The sequence below is a fragment of the Rhinatrema bivittatum genome, chromosome 1, assembly GCF_901001135.1.
Source record: "Rhinatrema bivittatum chromosome 1, aRhiBiv1.1, whole genome shotgun sequence".
NCBI lineage: Eukaryota > Metazoa > Chordata > Amphibia > Gymnophiona > Rhinatrematidae > Rhinatrema > Rhinatrema bivittatum.
Genome location: NC_042615.1, coordinates 546,334,498 through 546,357,028, shown reverse-complemented (window position 1 = coordinate 546,357,028; position 22,531 = coordinate 546,334,498). Strand labels below are relative to the sequence as shown.

General features: G+C 42.2%; 1 protein-coding gene across 2 annotated transcripts in view; it reads right to left on the bottom strand.

The window, feature by feature from the left end:
• Nucleotides 1-22,531, bottom strand: part of OSTF1 (osteoclast stimulating factor 1) — a 118,666-nt gene that overhangs the window by 95,247 nt on the left and 888 nt on the right. The gene's annotated exons all lie outside the window — the stretch shown is intronic.

Sequence of the window (22,531 nt, the reverse complement as noted above, 5' to 3'; positions counted from 1 at the left end):
TCTACTGGTTCACCTTTATCCACATGTTTATTAAACCCTTCAAAAAAATGAAGCAGATTTGTTAGGCAAGACTTCCCTTGGGTAAATCCATGTTGACTGCGTTCCATTAAACCATGTCTTTCTATATGCTCTACGATTTTGATCTTGAGAATAGTTTCCACTATTTTTCCTGGCACTGAAGTCAGGCTCACTGGTCTATAGTTACCCGGATCGCCCCTGGAACCTTTTTTAAATATTGGGGTTACATTGGCCACCCTCCAGTCTTCAGGTACAATGGATGATTTTAATGATAGGTTACAAATTTTAACTAATAGATCAGAAATTTAATTTGCATACCATCCGGTCCAGGTGATTTGCTACTCTTTACTTTGTCAATCTGGCCTACTACATCTTCCAGGTTCACAGTGATTTCGTTCAGTTCGTCTGACTCATCACCCCTGCAAATCATCTCCGGAACTATCTCCCCAACATCCTCATTTGTAAACACAGAAGCAAAGAATTCATTTAGTCTTTCTGCAATGGCCTTATCTTCCCTAAGAGCCCCTTTAACCCCTTGGTCATCTAATGGTCCAACCGACTCGCTCACAGGTTTCTTGCTTCAGATATATTTTAAAAAGTTTTTATTATGAGTTTTTGCCTCTATGGCCAACTTTCATTTCAAATTCTCTCTTCGCCTGTCTTATCAATGTTTTACACTTAACTTGACAATGCTTATGTTTTATCCTATTTTCTTCAGATGGATCCTTCTTCCAATTTCTGAAGGGTTTTTTTTGGCTAAAATAGCCTCTTTTCACCTTACCTTTTAACCATGATGGTAATCGTTTTGCCTTCCTTCCACCTTTCTTAATGTGTGGAATACATATGGACTGTGCCTCTAGGATTGTATTTTTAAACAACATCCATGCCTGTTGAACACTTTTAACCTTTGCAGCTGCACCTTCAGTTTTTTTTCTAACTATTTTCCTCATTTTATCAAAGTTTCCCTTTTAAAAGTTTAGTGTTAGAGCTGCAGATTTACTTATTGTCCCCCTTCCAGTTATTAGTTTAAATTTGATCATGTTATGATCACAGTTGCCAAGTGGCCCCACCACCGTTACCTCTCTCACCAAATCCTGCGTTCCACTAAAAATTAAATCTAAAATAGCTCCCTCTCTTGTGGTTCCTGAACCAATTGCTCCATGAAGCAGTCATTTATTACATCCAGGAACTTTATGTCTCTAGCAAGACCTGATCTCCCAATATTATTGCACTGCCAAATTGGTTAGCTTCCCTGATTTCTCTTAGCATTTCTTCATCTGTCTGACCATTTTGTCCAGGTGGATGGTAGTATACTCCTATCACTATACTCTTACCCAACACACATGGGATTTCTACCATATAAATTCTATTGAGCATTTAGTCTCTTGTATGATCTTTATCCTGTTGAACTCTATAGCCTCCCGGACATAAAGTGCCACACCCCCAACCAAGTTGATCCTCCCTATCATTGCGACATAATATAAAATATCCCCCCCCCCCTACACAAACACACATTTTGGACCTCTTTTTCAGCTGCCGGTTACACGGCAGGGCCTCTTTTTCTGCCCCCAGCTTCGGGGAAATGCCAGCAGCACCACAGGGCCTCTTCATCTGCTACTGGCTTCAGGGAAACAATGGCAACACTCAGGGCCTCTTCATCTGCTGCCAGTTCTGGGGAAACAACGGCAGCACCACAGGGACTGTTCATACACCACAGGACCTCACTTCTCCTGGCAGGGAGTGGGAACCCCGCCAGCCTGTTACTTCTCTGTGCCACCACGGGACCTTCCTGCTGGCAGCAATGGCACCCTTCCCCCTGTTGTCATCCGGGGAGAAACGCTCCCCTCGCCCCCTCCCTTAGTACACCACTGGGTAGTCAAAGAACATAGAGAATCTTGCCGCCTATTTTCGGAATATGATTTTAGCCTAAACTTTTATCCCATTTTTGAGTGATCCAGAAAACATTTTCATAGTAGGTGAAGCTACTGTAGTCCATGATAAGCTGCCATGCTAGCAAATACCACACAACAGCTGCTTAAAGAAAATGTCACTGATTTTTGGGGTAAGGATGTTTGGTCAGGAAACTCTCCAGCCTTGAATGATGCTAAAAACATAGGTTCCATTATTAAGGATGAGGTGGAGCGTTTCATGTTGAAGGAAAGTGGTCAGGGATGTTATTCCACCAAAACTTTGAATCAGAATTTGGAACTGGTCTTATTAAATTTGGAAAATGTTACAGATTAATTTCAAAATTTGTGTTCATGCTCCACTCATTTTAAAGCTGTTCTGCAAGTTAATGGTGGGTACACCAACTATTAATTATGTTAATTCCATTTTGAATGCTGATTAAAATGGTATACTGCAGGTTTCTATCAGATTTCTGGTTGCTGCTGCAATAGGGGAGGCAAAGGTTATGCAATACCCAGTACAGCTTCCTCAGCAGAGGTAAAAATTGATTGATCAGTACTATTTCAAGCTTTATAAAATAACTCTGGGTAAAAATGTCTTCTTAAAATTCTGCTTTCTTTACATACTGTTCTGGCAGGTAATTGTATTGGTGAAGCAGCTTACCTGAGATCTGCATTCCAACTGAGTAGGAAAACATCCTGACCTAGCTGGAATTAAGCAAAATTTTCCTCAGTTTTCTGTTTTGTTCTGAAGTGAATAAATTGATTGCTTGTAGACTCTGAGTCAAATAGTTGTCAGCTGTTGACTGTTGCAGGAAAGATCTGCCAAGTCATAGAACATAGACTGGTAGTATAGTCTGAATGCTGCATGGCTATTGTCAGATATGCAGTACTGCCTGGCAGAGTATCCCTAACCCTATGCCTCCCTGTTTAATAACCAAAATTGCCATGTTTTCTGATATCAGTGTGAATTAAAGTACTCTTTCCCTGGGGGAAGATGCAAGAACTTAAGCAGATCAAATATGATTGTTCACTGCACCATCCAATTCATATGAGATTGTCTTCGAGAGACCCAGTTACTTAGGTTCAGAAAGATCACATGCAGGCGACCCCTCTTTTGCAGAGGTATCCGTCAATAAGGTTACCTTATATAGGCAGCTGCTAAGTGGAGCTCCCTCTTGAGGTATGTGTGTGTGTGTGGGGGTGAGGGGTGTCAACCACCAGTGTAACTCCCGTTTTGTGTCTTTGGATATTTGCAGTATGTATGTCAAGGGATGAGTTAATTGGCCCCTTGGATAGCACAAACCTGGAGGCGGGTTGGGGTTCTACAATCTGATGCTGCCATATGACCTAAAAAATAAAAAAAACTACAAAAATCGTTCTGGCAATAAAGCGCTGCATGATAAATAGCTTGAGAATGAGCAATCTCTCATAGTGCTCGCTCCTTGAGATGACAGAAGAAAGCTCATTTCAGAAATGAAACTACCCGTGCTCGGATAAATTTTAGTTTCAGGATCTATATTATATCCGGCTATCTGAAATTCACCAGAATCCCAATTGCTGCAGAAGTTAAACTTTTTGTTATAAGGATACTAAAATGTATTCTCAGAAGTTGACTGATTAGCCAATAGTCCAGGCATGGAAGACTTGGATCCCCCGACAATGTGGATGTGCTTCTGCCACAGTCAAGCATCTAGTGAAGACTTTCAAAAGGACATATTCTACACCGTTAATGAGAAGAATCCACCATGAAGCAAAGGTAGTGCGAGTGGGTGGAACAGATGAGAATGTGTGTATATACAGAATTTAGATCGAAAGCACACATGTATTTCCCTTTCTGGATGTAGAGAAGAAAAAATGCTTAAGGAATTTAACTGGAATTTTTCTTATATGTTCTTGTTCGTCTGTTCAAATTCAAAATGGGTCTCCACCTACTCGATTTCTTGGGGATAAGAAAATATTGGGAGTAGAATCTCTGTCCATGTTGGAGTATTAAGGTTGGCTCATGTTAAATGTAAAAGAGAGAATCCCATCTCTAGACAGAGATGCACTAAGTGAGACCAATCCAGACCGAGTCTAACAAACAGTAAGATGGTAAACAGGTGAAAAGTAAATGGTATCTACATTTCACAATGTTGAGGACCCACTGGGCTTTGGTTATCTGATTCCAGCTCTGCAGGAAGGTCAGGATTCTGCCTCCCACATGAGTGGGCGACTATGGCACATTTATTAAGATCAAGAATTAAGCCTGGTTATTCATTGGGTCTGTTGTGACACTTTAGGTTGATGGCCCAGAAGTTGTTTCTACTGTTGAGCCCCACGAGGTGGGAGCTGGTACCTTGAAGAAGGCAAAAACTATTCCTTTGAAGGTCCAACCTCTTTTAAGAGTAAAAGGAGTGTCACGAAGAAGAGGGTTGCTTTACTCCATCAAGAGTGACTAGATTGGGTTTTTTTAATCAATTGTTTCCCTATGCTTTCTGCAAAGAGGAGATCCAGAGACAAGGCATCCCCACTAACTTTTGATGAATGCAGTGGTGAAAGTTGCTGACTCTCAACCAACCTCAAGCTCTGATTGAGGTAGCCGAGGTATGCGAAATATCAAATAATTCATGGACTAAGCGATTGCACTCTTTCGTATCTAGAAGTGGTTGAGGATGATTAACCTCCGCCTTGGTTTGGGTAAAGAAAAAAGGGGTACATATTTTAAGTGTGCCTCATTTAGCAGGATAGAAAAAGATGACCTTGGATTTGAATTCAGACTTCTCTGGCTCCTAGCCCAATACTGCAACCCACATGCCAGTTTCTCCTTTGGAGTATAGTTCTCTGATATGGTGGTTAAGTGGTTTCCAGTTGACCAAAACTGGGATGTCCTGAGATAGATCATAAGTTTCTCCATATTATTTCCCTCTTTTTAGGATACCCTGGGACCAGCACAGCAACTGGCTCTGCTATTTTGCTCAGTATTTGGAGAAGAACAAAGTTCCAGTTAGGACACTGGAATAACAGAGAAAGCATATCTACTGTTTTTGTCCAGATGAAGGCTCCTATGCCCATGGGGCATTTGGCAAAAGGGACACCCCCCCCCCCCCCCCTTGGAAGCATAACAAAACACTCAGAGGGAAAGGTGAAACCCCACTAGACTCAAGGACCTGTGGATAGGCACTAGAGACATACACTTTTTCTGAAGCTAAAACTGGATATCCTCAGGCACTATCCCTGACCACATACACAAGTGCAATCCGATTTGGGATCAGGGTTGGAATCTAGAGCATTTAAATTGTAAGAGGTGTAGTCTGCCTTAATTCCTGTCTGCACTTGTATCCATAAAGATCTGTACAAAGCTGATACTGACAGCACCTGAAAACACTTATCATCAGAACCTGACTAAAAATGCTATCAGTGACTCAGCAAGACTATTGCTCATTGGAGGAGCTGGCATGGTCCATGCGGTCACAGCAAACATCAGGCTCTGTTCCAAGGCAGTAGATTGGGCTGTCGAAGTGCACTGGGCACCATTCCAATGTGTCATGCTCTTCATCAGTGTGGTCGGGCCTGCACCAAAGTGCATAAGTGCTTTGCACTGCTGGAAGAATCATGCAGTATCAAACACACTGTGCATCAGGATTTATCATGCACCCATGGCGCCAGGAAAGAGGCACTGTGTATTAATTCAGCATGTCAAATGGCTCTGGTGAAAGCAGTCAGGAGTTAGAGAGATGCCAGATGCTGGAACCAGTGGTCTTCTTGGAGCCTCAGTGCTCCCAGTGGGGAACAAGGCTTGGGACGGCACACAAAGTCTTCAGTTTGTGGTGCCCTGAAGTGCTAATGGAAAGAAGGAGCAAAGTTTATTTTCCCTCCTGTTCTATCTTTTTTTTGTCAGCACTTATATGAGCAGTCATTTCTAAGGAGAAATCAGTCTTCTCTTCTTTCTTCCTTTTAATTTTTCTTTTAAAAGTAGCACTAGGCAGTGCTGTGGGGAAGTTGAAGCAGCAAGACTACTTCAAAAACAGAGGTAAAAAGATTTTTATATAAAAACAAAGAAGTACACTTCTGTGCTCAAAGCTCTACTAGCTGAGAGAAGGGTCTATTTGGTGCCACCGGATGTCATCCACATGTAATGGCTAATTCAGCCCGTTTATCAACAGAAATATCTGAATCCTCACCAGAATCTGTGGCCATATATATTTCTCTGGCCCAAATTCTTTTAACATGGAATTTTTAGCTTATGTTGCATTATTTGTCAGTCTTCTCTTTGAAAATGTGATCTTGAATAAAAATTTTTGAGTGTCACAACAACAGAGCATATTACCAAATTAGCAAGGATACATTTTAATAACAAAAAGATCATTAAAAGCAATAAAATGTTAATCTCAGAATGACTTGCAAATTATAGGATGAGCTACATAGCAATTATAACTATTCTCCCCTCAAAAATATTCTTTAAGTAAAAGTAAAGGAAACTCTCTCCATGGAGCCCTGTCATCAGCTGGTAATTTATCACAGCAAAGCAACATAGATGCTGCTAAACAATGGTTTCCTTTCTTACTTCAGCTGTAGGCTCAGAACTGAACAGCTTCCAGCAAAATACTGCAACTCTGAACAAGCCACCCCCGCAATAACTCTTAGGCAACACACAGCTTTATATTACTTGTATCATTAAAACACAAAAAAACCTCCTTCCAATACATCAATTTAAAAAAAAAAAAAAAATCAAATCAAATTTTAAAACCATAAAAAAAAGCCATATTATAAATCTAAAAAAAGCAAGCATAAATAAAACCACATCATTCAGAATAAGTAAAATAAACAGGTTATTAATAATTTTTTTTATTTTATTTATATTCCGCTTTTCACACTTTTTTTTTTCAGCGCTTCAAAGTGGATTACATTCAGGTACTGTAGGTATTTCCCTATCCCCAGAGGGCTTGCAATCTAAGGCCTCGATTCACCATTCTATCGCAGAATGGTGAATCCAGCAAAAACGGGGGGCGGGCCTGCAAAAGCCGGCAGCCATTGCACCACCGAGGTGTTATCGCTGCCGTGAAAGGTGGTGCTATTGGGTGCGCTACTGGCGACGATAACGTGGCTTACCTTATTGCCGCCAGCGAAGACATTGCGGAGTCTGCCCCTAGCAAGCTATCGCACGCGAAAAGGGACTTTTCCTACATAAGTATTTAACAGTTTGCAATGGATATCATTATGGATGTTGCCGACAAGTTTTTGTTATGAAAATGAGACCAGGACTGTTCCAGTTTTTTATTTGCAAGAGTTAAAATAATCTAAAATAATGACAATGTGCTCATAAAATTCTTTAGAAATTATTACTAATTGAAATCTATGCTGGTATATGATTATTCTCCAACCAGCTTTTCACTCAATGTATGCTGTATCTGGTTGAGTGTCAATTGACAGTGAGACCTACCAAAAGGCTGAGTCTTCTGCAAAGTCGCTCCTTTAGAGGGCTGAAAATGCTTGGATCCCCTAGCATGACCTCTCATGCTAAAGGAGCGTGGCATCTGCTTCTTAACCTCCAGTAATCGAGGAACCAAGTGGAGCCCATTCCACTCACAGCCAAGCGGAGTAGATATTCGGCAGGCAGCGAGCCGCAGAGATTCGGTGGGCCACGAGCAGCACCCATCCTGCTCACAGCTGAGCAAAGCAGACACTCAGCAGGCTGTGGGCGCGCCCTTCCTGCTCGTGGCCAACAGAAGCAGGGTCTTGGCGGGTCACGAGCGGCGTGTGTGTGTGTGTGTGTGTGTGCGCGCGCGCGAGTGAGCGGGATTGTGTGTGTGTGTGTGAGAGAGAGTAAGATCAGCACATCTTAGTGAAGTGAGGGACTGGGCCATCTCGATTGCAGGGCCAAAACTTTGGAATAGTTTACCAATGGATCTCAGAGTGCAGGACAACCTGAAGAAATTCAAGAAAGACCTAAAAACATGGTGCTTCCAGCAAGCATATGGAACTGATACCAGAGAGCTTAGCTAAGACAGAAGTTGTTCGAGGGACTCACATCTTTTATTTTAACTATACTTTATCAATTTTCATGTGTAGATCTTAACTATCTTACTATTATTTTTATTGAATTTTTATTGTATTTATTTCTGTTTCTAACTGTTATATGAATTTTATTATGTAAACTGTAAAGATAGAATCTTGTATTCTGTGACACGGTATATAAAAGTTGCATAAATAAAAAAAAAATAATGGTGTTAAGAGAGGGAGGGAGCATGTGTAAGGGGGTGTGTGTGTGTGAATCAGACAAGGAACTTAAGTGTGTGTAGGAGAGGAAGCCTTTGAGTGAATGAGGTCAGGGCCAGGCGCAAGGTAGAAGGTTTGCCTAGGGAGCCTAATACCCTTGCACTAGCCCTGCTAGGTGCTCCAGTGAGAGGCGCCAAAAAAACGTAAGCGCACAGCAACGCATAACTTGTGCGCACAGGTAAGCGGACAACCACTTAAGGCGCCGATTAACTCGGAAGCACAGACTACTAGGCCTGCCTAAGCTTTCAAAAACTGGATGCAAACTTGGACACATAGCTAGACACACACACCAAACCAACAATCCTGTAGAGGGCAGCCTAAAGAGAGCGCGTGAAATGCCGTTGAGGCCCATCAGGCGGCACACAGCGAAAAAGCCTCAGAGCGGGGCCTAGCTTACACAGGCGGCTCAACCCGCCAGGCTGCCGACCTCCCATGGAGCAGGACGAACATCGGCATGGCGCGCCAAGCAAGGAGACCGGGGGAAAGAGGAAGCCCTACAGCAAAAAAAACAATCTTTCTCTGTCTCTATTTTTTTTCAAAACTCACCTAAGTTCAGCCTTACCTGACTGAGTACAGATAGGGTCTCTGGCTGCGGGGGTGGGGGTGGGGGGAGGGCTTATGCCATCACCACTGCGCTCAGCTTCCTGCACCCGCTGCCTTTCAGCTGCTTAACAGCTAAGTCCGCGCCAGCTGAAAAACAGCTACCGGACCAAAGCACTCATCTGAGGGACCATGGAAATCACCTCAGGAATTCTCAACTGGGGGAGGGACATTTTTGTATTACCGCAGGAGAGCGGGGCAAATTTATTTTCCTTATTTCTCCTTTTTCTAATCGAAGCAATCCCCAGTAGGGAGATGCACGTACGCCATCTGCTGGAGATGAAGAATATTGGCAGACTGTCACTGCAGGGGTATACATAAACTGTGACTTCAGTTTGCTCTGTCTCCATCTGCTGGTAGAGATGCATAACCCATTTGTTCTGGATTCTTCTGACTGGACGCTCCTTTTGAACTATTTACATGCCTTTTAATTTTCCATTGGCCTCAGCAGTGAAGTTTTGTTAAAAGTCCACCACCAGATTACAATGCACAGAACAATATCTGCCTTGCTTTTGTGAGAGATGGGGGAGGAAGGTGATTTTCTGGTGACCCTATGCTGCACTGGGATAGATGAAAGATTCCAAACAGAAGCAGTAAGTGGGGAGTTGTTAACTGCCTTGTTCTGCATGGAGGGATTAAATCTCAAAAAGCAGCAAGATAGCCAATAGAAATGGAAAGCACCATGGTTGGTGGGAGAAAGCCCAGAGTTGGTAGGGAGAGTTGCTCTACAGTAAAGTTGTGTGGGCCTGCTTCAGACTAGATGAGCCATTTAGGTCTTTTTCTGCTGTCATTGTGTTACTGTGGACAGAGTTCCTGACCTCAGGTCGCTGCTCTTTGCAGGCCTTCCAGGGACATCCAAGCTGAATGTGCTCCATGCTTCTACTCCATGAAAGGGGACAAAAACCATCCCATACCATGCCAAGTAAGTAGGTGTATCACAAAGTATAATTGTGATATTTTGGACAGTATGACAAAGCACATTGTGCTGGTGCTGCCCATGTGTCATAGCACCAGAGGTTTGTAAATATATCTGTCAATTGGCATCACAGAAAAATTCAAAAATAAAACATTTCCCAGCAGAAATATTTTACAAAATGAACTCTGCCCCTTTGTTTACCACATTAAGATCTGGACAGCACTTCAGATAAAAATCACACTATGAAATGAAGACAACTATTTGAAAAGATGATCTCTAAAGCATTACTCAGGGTCCCCTTTTCCTTATTTCCCATAGAACAGAAATGGTCTTCATAAACACCATGCTATCATGCAAGTAATACAAGCATGAAATTCTGTCCACTTTAGATCAAATAATATTGCAAATGTTCTTTTAGCAAGTAGAAACACTTTCCCCGTATCAAATCAAAATATATATATTAAACTTATTTTTTAAACTTTTCAAGCAGCTTCTATGCATTTCGTTATGGGAGCACCCATGCATACAAGTGCTGCAAAGTATATAGAAAATACAGATATCACATTAATTATCTGTGACAACAGTCAACATGCCCAAACCTGATCCAGTGTGCAATGTAATTACTGATACTCCCTCAAAAGAAATGCATTTATTCAAAAGTTTGCATCATACTCCTGCAGAATTCCTTCAGGAGTACAGTAACCGTGCACCATATTGAAGGCTTCTGGTTTCTTGGTGATTTTGTTTTAGCAATCCAGAAGTCCAAGTGAAACTCCAAGCTGCAGGCTCTGCCTACGTCTTGCAGCTGCCCATAACTGGGGCAACACAGCAGTGTCTGTGCTCGTTGACACAAATGCCAGCAGTTGCAAGAAGCTGGTGTTGCCCGCAGCTCCTCTTGGGGCCTGCAGATTGCCAAATTAAAATCCCTGAAAACCTAAGCCCTAACCAGAAGGCAGTAGACCACTCTCCTCTTCCCACAACTCATCTCCCCCCCCCCCCATCCTATAACCCCAGTCACTCTCACCCCCACCTGCCTCTCCCAGCTGTCAGTCTCCACCAGCCTTTCCCCTGTTTCCCTCTCCTGTTCACTGAGCGGTGCTGCAGGCACTGTCTGGTTATCAGATCATAAGCCATACTTCATATGGCTTACACTGAGAGCCACACAGGGCAGGAAGCATCGACTCTTCCTCTTCCTGTAGGCTTGCGGTGCTTTGCTTTTCAAGCAGCTAGCAGGACCAACTTTGCCTCTTCCCATCAGCTCTTTAGCTTGCTGCACTCACATGAGCTGGCTCTTGTAAATTCTATGTGGAGAAATTCTTTGCAGGCAGGGTGGGAATTCTGTGCAAATCCTGCATTGCGCAGAAATTCTGTATTTCTCCAAGAATAATCTTAGACATTTTTTCTCATAAGCACTTTGCATTTGCCCTTCGTGGTACTATGGGACTTAATGAATAGGCCCTTTAATGGGCCCATCACACTCTGACTTCCCTTAATATTTTAGAACACTAGAGCACAAAAAGGGGAGCATGGCAGCTGCCTGATGAAGGAGAAAAGATTGGCTGTGCTGCCCAGCCTCAGTACCGCAGAGGTACTGCAAGCTTAGGAGGGAAGGAGTATAGTCATGTCATCGTGAGCATGCCATGGCTTAGCCACATCTCCTAGGAAAAGAACTGCTTCCACTAGGGTGGCCCAGACATGGGAGGAGCAACTGTGGTGTTCCACAACTCAGGAAGAGCTGCCAACCTCAGACACCAGCCCGGGAGGAGTTCCTACTGCTGTCGGTCTAAACCCAGGGGGAGAGAGATCACAGTTTTGTTACTCTTCAAGTTGCTCAAAGGAGAAAGCACGCATACGCAAATATGTGTGAGATCTGTGGCAAACATCCAGGCACAGATCTCACAGAGGCGGAGCCACACACTTTACACCCAAACAGATCTAGACAGGCCGATACAGTAAAATCGGCGGGAGAGCCGGCGCTCCGAGGCAAGCGCTCGCTCTCCCAACGCTTGCACAGGCCACTCTTCTGGGCGTGCGATCCAGTATTTAAATGAGGGCCCGCGGTAAAAGGAGGCGTTAGGGACACTAGCGCGTCCCTAGCGCCTCCTTTTTGAAAGGAGCGGCAGCTGTCAGCAGGTTTGACAGCAAACGCTCAATTTTGCCGGCGTCGGTTCTCAAACCTGCTGACAGCCACGGGTTCGGAAAACGGCCGCTGGCATAATTGAGCGTCCATCTTCCGACCTGCGGGCAGCGGGACGATTTTTAATTTTTTTTTTAATTTTGGGGCCTCTGACTTAATATCGCTCTGATATTAAGTCGGAGGGTGTACAGAAAAGCAGTTTCTTCTGCTTTTCTGTACACTTTCCTGGTGCCGGCAGAAATTAACGCCAGCCAAAGGCGCAGGAATAATAGGCCCATCAACATGCATTTGCATATTGCGGGCGCTATTAATTTCAGGGGGGGGGGGGGGGGTTGGCTGCGTGTTTTTGACACGCTATTTCCCCTTACTGTATAAGGGGTAAAAACAGCGCGTTGAAAACGCACAGCCAATCGTGGGCTAACAGTGCGCTCCACTGGAGCGCACTGTACTTTATCGGCCTGAAAGAGAGAGAGACCACAGACAAATGGTAAAGGGGTAGAACATTTTCAAAAAACTTAGGTGCCAGCCCAAATGTTTAGGAGCTGGGGAAAACTGCATCCCACTATGGAGGTCGATGCAATATCATGAGCGAAAACTGGGTGCCTGTTTATTCAACATGCGCACATCCACCTCTCCTGGGCATCTGATGCAATAATCAAATGAGCTGCTGTGCTAAAAAGGACGAGCTAGGGATAAATTGTGCATCCTTGGCGTTGGGCGCCCAGGAAACGTGTGCGGGTTATGAAAACAGATGCTCAATACAAGCGCCCGCTTTATCCCGCGGCAGCAAATTTACTGGCACAATTTACATGACCAATATACGTGGCCTGGAGCGTGTATATTGTGGGTGTATATTGTGCGCTCCAAAATTTTTTTTTTTCCATCAAGCCTTTTTATTTTTTTATGCTGCTGCTTTCTGTGATTCTTCCTTCTTAGTACTGTCACAATACTAAGTAGGAATAAACACAGAAAAGCAGTATTTTTAGTTTTTTAGTTGAAACCTTGTCGCATGGCAACACTTTACGCCAGCTCTGGGGCAAGCGTTAAATTTGACAGATTAAAAAGTGCAAGTTGGGCACACGGCGATTTTTTTTGCATCGGGGTAATAGCTAATAGCCTCATCTACACAGCATTTACATGTGATGAGCGCTATTAGATATGTCTTTGTTTTAACGCACGTTTTGGACATGCTGATCTCCTTATTGCATCGGGCATTAGTCTCGCGCGTCCAACCGCTTGTTAACCTGTGCACTAGGCTGAACGTATTTTATTACATTGACCCCTAATTTATTTTTTTTTTTTTTTATTTTCATTGTTTTCAGTAATTGTTCCTTGTTTTATCTTTTTGTATTTTCTTAGTTCTTTTTTTTTATTTTGTCATTTTTTAAATTTTGCTTATTTATTCTTTTTGCCTTTCTTCTTCCTTCTCCATCTCATCCTTCTATCTGATCAGGCAGCAACAGGATCTTTGAGCCTGTGTTAGTATGGATTCCTGACGGCTTGGTAATTGGTTCAAGAACTGATTGGTTGGAATTTGAGCCCAAGCCAGGAATCCAGGCTACCCTTTGTATGTGGGTCTATGTATTAATAAGGTGCCCACTTTGTGTTACTGTATACCTATGCCTTTGTTTTTAAATTGCCTTCCACGAGTCCAGTCTGTATTCCTTATTTACGTGTATCAGTATACTACTTCAGAGGTGAGCAATCTTTTTGAGCCACTTCCCCTATTTGAGTTACATCAAACATATACATCATATGTAATAATGTAACCCAACTTAGGGAGGTCCCAATCAATTGCATGGATGGAAGGGTGGTTAATGCTCAAAAAATTTAAATTACACTTCTCCTAGATCAGGGATGAGCAACTCCAGTCCTTAAGGGCTACCAACTGGGCAGGTTTTCAGGATAATCCTAGTGAATATGCATTAAATATTTTTTGCACGCACACTGCCTTAACTGTATTCAAATCTCTCTCATGCATATTCATTAGGGATATCCTGAAAACCCAATGGGTTGATGGCACTCAAAGACCACAGTTTACCATCCCATCCTAGAATGTATCCCAAGATGGCTTCACTTTCTGTTTTTTTATGATCATGTTATTAGAGTTTACTTGTTTTAATTTACTTATTAAGGATGTTCATTATTTTGTTAATTTATAGAGATTGTGATTTATTTATGATTTAATTCTTTTAATGTGTTTTATAATTTTATTTTCTGGTTTTATTTTAAATTAGATGATGTACAATACTGGTCGCCGCATCTCAAAAAAGATATAGTTGCAATGGAGAAGGTAGAGAGAAGGGCAACCAAAATGATAAAGGGGATGGAATAGCTCCCCTATAAGGAAAGACTAAAGGGGTTAGGACTTTTCAGCTTGGAGAAGAGACGGCTGAGGGGGGGGGATATGATAGAGGTGTTTAAAATCATGAGAGGTCTAGAACGGGTAAATGCGGTTATTTACTCTTTTGGATAATAAAAGGACTAGGGGGTACTCCATGAAGTTAGCATGTGGCACATTTAAAACTAATGGGAGAAAGTTCTTTTTCACTCAATGCACAATTAAACTCTGGAATTTCTTGCCAGGGGATGTGGTTGGTGCAGTTAGTATAGCTGGGTTTAAAAAAGGATTGGATAAGTTCTTGGAGGAGAAATCCATTACCTGCTATTAAGAAATTGCCATGCTGGGTCAGACCAAGGGTCCATCAAGCCCAGCATCCTGTTTCCAACAGAGGCCAAACCAGACCACAAGAATCTGGAAATTACCCAAACACCAAGAAGATCCCATGCTATTGATGCAATTAATAGCAATGGCTATTCCCTAAGTAAACTTGATTAATAGCAGTTAATGGACTTCTCCTCCAAGAACTTATCCAAATCTTTTTTGAACCCAGCTACACTAACTGTACTAACCACACCCCCTGGCAAGAAATTCCAGAGTTTAATTGTGCATTGAGTGAAAAAGAACTTCTCCGATTAGTTTTAAATGCGCTACTTGCTAACTTCATGGAATGCCCCCTAGTCCTTCTATTATCTGAAAGTGTAAATAACTGATTCACATCTACTTGTTCAAGACCTCTCATGATCTTAAAGACATTTATCATATCCCCCCCTCAGCCGTCTCTTCTCCAAGCTGAACAGACCTAACCTCTTCAGCCTTTCCTCATAGTGGAGCTGTTCCATCCCCTTCAACATTTTGGTTGCCCTTCTCTGTATCTTCTCCATCGCAACTATATCTTTTTTGAGATGCAGCTACTTAGAAAATAGCCACTGTTATTACTAGCAACAGTAACATGGGATAGACCTGGTTTTTGGGAACTTGCCAGGTTCTTATGGCCTGGATTGGCCACTGTTGGAGACAGGATGCTGGGCTTGATGGACCCTTGGTCTGACCCACTATGGCATGTTCTTAGTTATTACTCTATTTTTATTCATTTATTGATGTGTTAGAAATTTGCATTTGGATGTTTTATTGTATATCATTTAGGTTACAACTGTAAGATAGGCGAACAATCAAGTTTACAGACAAAGAAATAAATAGTTCCAAACCTTCTCCTCCCTGAAAGTTTAAAAAGCTAGGGAGATGACATAAGTAGCAAAATGTGCATTATCAACTAAAGTTAAAACAGCAACCCAGTATTATCAAAGGACACACAACTTTCAGCTCTGTAAAACATGTCTATTCTATTATTAAAAAGGACAATATACATTTTATAGGAAAATATCTCTATCATTTGCTCAAATGTCCTAGACTGCCCCCAACAGGTTGAAAACAGTGCAACTGTCTTACAAGGATTGTAGCCACCGTGGAAATTATACATGAAAGAGACATATATTTCTAATAAATCTGAGGGAAAGTTACATGACGACTGTTCTGTATGAAGTTACTAAACAATAGAGATGTGCTTCAGGTAAAAATGTTTTGTCTGGCTTCATTTCGAGCCCCCCCCCCGCAGGAATTTCGTTTTTCCCACGGTTCAGGGGTTTTTTTTTTCAGGGGCCCTGATTTTCGGGTTAGTGCGTGCTAACTCCCGATAGTGCACACTTACGGGGAGTTAGCACACACTAATGGGAGTTAGCACACACTAACTCAAAAATGATTTTTTTCGGAAAAAAATATAATCGTTTATCAGTTCTCCCGAACCATTTAGGCAATTTCGTTGAAATTGCCTAAATTTCGTTGAAATTGCCTAATTCGGGAAAAACGATTGCACAGCCCTACTAAACAATGAGAACTTATTGCTTCTGCAGATTCCAGCTCATACGCAACTAGCAACTTCCAGGAGTTGCAAAAGCTGAGGAGGATTCAGAGGTATGAGTGAAAGAAGATGCACTGTAAACTAGCAAGGGACAGGGTTGATGCCAATGCTGGATTCAATAGAGCATGAGTACCAAATGGAAAGGGCCCTAGTGACCCATAAAAGGCACTGGCTTTAAAGAAAATATTGTGTCACTAGGATGGTCCACTACTGCAGGAACATTTTGAAGTATGTGTAGAAAAGATGGTTGCATTTTAACCCATTATGTCCCAAATTTTTTAAGAAGCTGTACTCTAAAATAAGACACGAGGACATAATGGGTTAACATGCCACTGCAATAAAACAAATTATGCAAAAAATTACTATATGCTAAATAAAAATGTGATCTTATTTGTGAATTCTAAGTTGTTCTCTCCATAGTTTACCATCCAGCCCAGTTTTTCTAGAAGCTGGACTACTGTGGCTGAAGCCTGTCAGTTCTCCTGGGTGATTAATGCTCCGAGGAGCCAATCGTTCAAACAGGGATGTACTATTATCCCCAGTTGCAAAGAGCTGCAGCCACTAATACCATGACCTTGGTAAAGGTCCTTAAGGCTGTCACAAATCCAAAAGGTAAGGCCTGGAACTGGTGGTGATGGCTTAGGATACAAAAACAAAGCAGATTTTGGTGAGAAGCTCTGATAGGCATATGGAGATAGGCCATGGCCAGATCTAATGATGACAATCTTTTTCTTACTGCAGTCATGACTCGGCCCTTTCAAATTCCGCAAACTTATAAAAACCTGGCTTTTTCATCAAGCCTTTCCGGATTAACTGCCAGACTGACCTTCGCCCACCCCCTGCAGAACAGGCCCGCTCTTTCATCCTTTTACAATATCTAATGTATTCTGTTGATCTTGTTATCCTGTAATTTATTGTAATCTGTAAATTCAACTATAATCTACAATTTAATTGTAACCTGTTAATCCTGTTAATCCTGTTACCCCTTCCTCCTCTCTGCTATCTTGTTTAGGTTCCCGTTACTCCCGGACCTCTATTAGTTGTCCCGTTCCCCCTTCCCCTGTTATTTGTAATTTCCATCTATTGTTATTATGTAAACCGATATGATGTGTACTTTAATGTCGGTATAGAAAACTTAATAAATAAAAATAAATAAATAAAATAATCTAGAAGTGGGGGACCCTCAAGAGCTTGTTGACCTCTTTTAGAGCTAGGTTGGGACAAACTATACTGTCCTTCTCTAGGACTATAAAATAGTTGAGTACATTCCTTGCCCCCTTTTCTGAGGAGGGACCTCCAGGTCCCATAAGTTTTGAAGGGTAACTCTTACAGCCCTCGCTTTTGATTTGAGACATGCACAGGGAAATCATAAAGGCATTTGGTACTGGGGAGATGCACACTGAGCCCTAGTGGAAAGAGCCTTAACCCGAGTAGGCAACAGTTTTTCAGCGGCCACATTCGTGACTGTGATTACCTTCTCAATATAGCAAACTATTGAAGCCGCAAGACCGGTTAACCCTATTTACCTCCCCTATGAAGGACAACCAGACGATCCGTCTTTCGGAAAGGCTTAGAAACCTTCAGATACTTCAGGACGTGTCTCTTGACATCCAAGGGATGCAACAAGTGATATTCCTCTGCATCTCTTTCCTTATTAAAAGAAGGCAAGGAAATGGACTGATTCAAGTGAAACTCCAAGTCTACTTTAGGCAAGAAAGAAGGAACAGTACGCAACTGAATCGCTCCTGGAGTCACCTGAAGGAACGGTTCCCGACAAGACAAGACGTGCAGTTCAGAAATTCGAAGTGCAAAGCATATCACCACCAGAAACACTGTATTCAAGTTCAATAATGGCAAGGAAAGGCTATGCAGTCATTGAAATGTAAGACCCGGCAAGAAATCCAACACCAGGTTAAGACTCCACAAAGGAACCAGATGTTTCACTCCCTTCAAGAAATAGGCCACACCAGGATGAGACTATAAGGATTCACCATTCCCCTGGCCCCTGAAACAGGCAAGAGCTGCAACCTGTACCTTCAAGGAATTAAGGGCCAACCCTTTATTTAATTCATTCTGCAAAAATTCCAAAATGAATGGGATCTTAACTGAATGAGGAAGAACACCTCTATCCTCACACCAAGCCTCAAACACTCACCAAACCTGCATATAAGCTAAGGAAGTGGAGAACTTTCAAGCCTGTAGCAAGGTGGCAATCACCGCAGAAGAATATCCACGCTTCAACAAGCAAGCTGTTTATTTTTTATAAAGCGGTATATAAACACTTTTAAATAAATAAATAAATAACAGTCCTCAGTGTGTGTGTGTGTGGAGGGCATCTCAGTTCATGTACTGGGGCTTCTTCTGCAATCATGGGCCCTAAATAAGGCCACTACGATTTGCCATTGTGAGCAATAACTTTTGCCCTCAGAGGTTGAGAGCATTGCTTCTGCAGCATCCCCAGTTAACCCATGCAGCAAAAGATCTGAGCCAAGAATTGAACCTAGGATCCATTGCATGCTCACTACCACTAAACCACAGAGTTAGCCCAGCACATTGATTTTTAAAAGAGCAGATAATAACTATTTTAGACTAATTTCCTAGAGTGAAATTGATCTTCTAAGATGACTATGTCTGTCTATCTTGCCCCAACAACATTTTAACTGTTTCTATAATTTCATTCAAGTTTCTATCACAGGTAGTACAGCACACTGATTTCTGCCTCTGTTTTTCATGTATTCTCAATCTCAATTCCCTGACACTTAGAATTCCTTAGAACTCTGTGCGACGGCAGACTGGCGGGGTTTCCACCCCCTGCCAGCGAGGAGAGGTCCTGTGCAATGGCACACTGGTAGGATTCCCATACCCTGCCAGCGAAAGATGGAGAGACCCAAGCAATTAAAAAGTCATGGGATAGAAGACTATGTCCTTTTGTGGACTGCGAACTGGTTAAAAGACAATAAACAGAGAAGGATTAAATGGTCTGTTTTCACAGTGGAGTGCTCAGGGATCTGAACTTGGACATGTACTTTTTAATATATATATGTAAATGATCTGGAAAGGGGTACGATGAGTGAGGTGATCAAATTTGCGGATGACAAAATTATGCAGAGTAGTTAAATCTCAAGCAGATTGTGATAAATTGCAGGAGGACCTTCCAACACTGGAAGATTGAGCTTCCAAATGGCAGATGAAATTTAATGTGGACAAGTGCAAGGTGTTGCATATAGGGAAAAATAACCCTTGTTGTAGTTACACGATGTTAGATTCCATATTAGGAGCTACCACCCAGGAAAGAGATCTAGGCATCATAGTGGATAATACATTGAGATTGTCATCTCAGTGTGCTGTGGCAAACAAAAAAGCAATCAGAAAGTTAGGAATTATAAGGAAAGGAATGGCAAATAAAACGGTGGATGTCATAATGCTTTTGTATCACTCCATGGTGAGACCGCACCTTGAATACTGTGTACAATTCTGGTCACCAAAAAAGATATAGCTGCACTGGAGAAAGTGCAGAGGAGGGCAACCAAAATAAGGGGTATGGAACAGCTACCCTATGAGGAAAGGCTAAAGAAGTTAGGGCTGTTCAGTTTAGAGAAGAGACGATTGAGGGGGGATATGATAAGAAGTCTACAAAATCATGAAAGTGCTTGAACAGGTTAATGTAAATCAGTTATTTACTCTCAACAGAAGGAGTAGGGAACCCTCCATGAAGTTTTCAAGTAGCTCATTTAAAACAAATCAAAGAAAATTCTTTTTCACTCAGCGCATAGTTAAGCTCTGGAATTCATTGCCAGAGGATGTGGTTACAACAGTTAGTGTAATTGGGTTTATAAAAGGTTTGGATAAGTTCCTAGAGGAAAAATCTATAAACTGCTATAGTCAATAAGGAATAGTAGCATGAGATCTATTTAATGTTTGGGTTGGCCACTGTTGGAAACAGGATGCTGGGCTTGATGGACCCTTGGTCTGAGCCAGTAAGGCAAATCTTAAGTTCTTATGTTCCCGGCCCCAACTACTGTGGGGAGTAATATGAGTGGGTAAGAGAATGAAAAAGGAGCTGAGTGAAACATGGGAAGGGGAGAGAGGGAAGGAAGGGAAAGGGGTGAAAATAGAAACGACAAATGGAAGGAACATGAATGAGTGAGGTGAAGAGTGTCAGGAAAGATGAGTGGGAGGGGCAAGACCTGAATGGGAAGGGGTGAGAATGACAAATGAGGGTGAGTGGCAGCAGAGGGAAGGAGATTAACTGGGAAGTGAGACAAGAGAATGAATGAGAGGAAGAGTGAGAGGGAAGGAGAGGAAGGGAGGGAAATAGAGTGTATGGAAGAGAGGGAATGTGACTGAGGGGTGAGTGACAGAGGGAAGGATGAGAATGAAGCAAGAAAAAAGGGTGAGTGGAAGTGAGGGGATGAGTGATAGATGAAAGGGAAGGGGATTGAGTGGGAGGGTGAATGATAAAGGAGAGGGATGGGGGTGAGTGATAGAGGGTGAGTGATAAAGAAAGGAGAGGGAGGGAGGAAGGAAGTTGAAGAGAGGGTAGAAGAGTGCATGAGCGTTTGTATGTGAATAAACATGTGGCTATAAGAGAGAGAAAGGAGGAAGATTGTGTGTAACCTCCTCTCCTTCCCTTTACTAATCCAGTCTACAATCTCAGAACGATTGGAAATGAAAAGTTTCCAGGTATGGAGGAGGGGGAATTTTTTAAAATTCTTATTAGTTTTAATTATTGGGTGTTTGATATACCTGCTGTTTTGAAATATTTGATTGATTTGGGGGAAATGTTAAAAGTTTTTTTTATCCTTATTCATCTTAACTATTAGGTGGGGTTCTATTTGTCATTTCTTTTGAAATATTACTTTTATTAGTACGGTTTACTCACTCTTATGATTGCTTTATATTTGATTTTGTTTTATGAGGAATGGTAATATTTCTGTTTTTGCATTATTACACTGCATATGAATCTGGCTTTATACTTTATGGCCTATATTTTTATTTGGTGAGGGTCTGTGTTCTACATTTGTGACAGAGGTGAGGTAGTCTGCTAGCTGGGAAAATATCTTGTACCTGTTGGGTTGAAGGTTTTTCTGATTTTGATAGAAGCTGGAATCCATGATTGAAGGGGCTCCTCGAGTGCTAAAAATGATGGCGCTTATTAGTCTGCTGGATACTGAAATGCCTGCAGCAAGATCTTGCACTCAAGAATTTGTAATGTGGCCCCAGCACAAAAAAAGTTTGCCCATTCCTACCTTAAGTAATAAGGCACAGATTGAGATCATGCACGTCCTTTTTTTTTTTAGATCTACTTGGAGACCACTCTCTTTTCACCCTTCACCTCCTTTTAACTTCCCATGTAGCTGGCTTGCCATTTTCTTATTCTCAGCATAGAGATTTGAACAAGCCAACACATGGGCAGTGATGGCACAAATACGCAAGAAGTTCAGAAAGACACAGAAAAGCCAGTTCTTTAAAAAGCTTTACCACAAGTTTCACAGAGGTATGATCACAAACAGGATGATAAATGCGTAAATGAATGCCTGTCCCCTGGTTCTGAAAAGGGTAGTTGGCAACTTCCTCATTAGTGTCCCTGCTGCTGACAAGAGTCCTTAGGATGACATAAGCCACTAATAGTGGCATTGCACTACATCCCAGCCATCACTGGCCAAACTGCAGATGGCAGCGAAGGAAGGACAGGGCGACTGGAGCAGCTTCCCCAGAAGGGGGTGCAAAACTCCAGCTTCTTCTTGTGATCGACTGCTGCCACCTTCCTCACCTCAACATTCTTAAGGCAACTTACATGTTAGCTCAGGCCTCAGACACACCCAGCATCATCTGCTACCAAAGGAAGGAAGGCAGCAGCAGCAGCAGCAAGGGAGAGGAACAGGGGGCAGGAGACTGGAGTCCACAGCGTAAAAATCTCTCACCACAAATCTTACACCACTGAGTAAAGCCACCATAAAACTAGCTAATTGTTTACCACAGACAGATACAAAATAAATGTGACAACACACTGCCATTTACCAGCTGGAGTACTCAATAACTTTACAGGAGATAGTGTCAGGACCTTTAAACCACTCACAGAAATCCCATGACTTTCCTCAAGGTAAACTTGACTACCAGGTTCACAACACTTTTTCCAAGAACAGGAAAGGAAACTCTGTCACAGTCCTTTGTAAACTTAAGTGGTGCACTGGTTACTGCTCCAAAATATTACTGTGTTTCCATTCTCATTGGAGTAGATGCAATTAATGTAAGTCACTATTTGTAAGAAAAAAGCAGTATACCAAGCGTAAATTAACAATCTCCCTTTGCTCCAATGAGTCATGGCCAATGTAGTGCTGTTGATTTGCTAATGAGGTATATATATTTTTTTAATGCACAAGACAACATGTCACAGATAAAATGAACTTTAAGGGCTTGCTGTGCTGGTTTTCTC